The sequence below is a fragment of the Colobus angolensis genome, unplaced genomic scaffold (assembly GCF_000951035.1).
Source record: "Colobus angolensis palliatus isolate OR3802 unplaced genomic scaffold, Cang.pa_1.0 Scaffold326, whole genome shotgun sequence".
In the NCBI taxonomy this organism is placed as follows: Eukaryota; Metazoa; Chordata; class Mammalia; order Primates; family Cercopithecidae; genus Colobus; species Colobus angolensis.
In genome coordinates, this window is record NW_012116555.1 from 1782205 (window position 1) to 1782968 (window position 764).

Below are 764 nucleotides of genomic sequence, written 5' to 3' on the forward strand. Positions count from 1 at the left end.
AGAGCCCTCAGAAATAATACCACACATCTACAACCATCTGATCTTTGACAAACCTGACAAAAACAAGAAATGGGGAAAGAATTCCCTATTTAATACATGTTGCTGGAAAAACTGGCTAGCCATAAGTAGAAAACTGAAACTGAATCCCTTCCTTACACTTTAAACAAAAATTAATTTGAGATGGATTAAATACTTAAATGTTAGACTTAAAACCATAAAAACCCTAGAAGAAAACCTAGGCAATACCATTCAGGACACAGGCATGGGCAAGGACTTCATGACTAAAACACCAAAAGCAATGGCAAGAAAAGCCAAAATAGACAAATGGGATCTAACTAAACTAAAGAGCTTCTGCACAGGAAACGAAACTACCATCACATTGATCAGGTAACCTACAGAACGGGAGAAAATTTTTGCACTCTATCCATCTGACAAAGGGCTAATATCCAGAATCTACGAGGAACTCAAACAAATTTACTAGAAAAAAACAACTCCATCAAAAAGTGGGCAAAGGATATGAAAAGATACTTCTCAAAAGATGACATCTATGCAGCCAATAGACACATGAAAAAATGCTCATCATCACTGGTCATGAGAGAAATGCAAATCAAAACCACAATGAGATACCATCTTAAGCCATTTAGAATGCAATCATTCAAAAGTCAGGAAACAACAGATGCTGGAAAGGATGTGGAGAAATAGGAATGCTTTTACACTGTTGATGGGACTGTAAACTAGTTCAACTATTGTGGAAGACAGTGTGG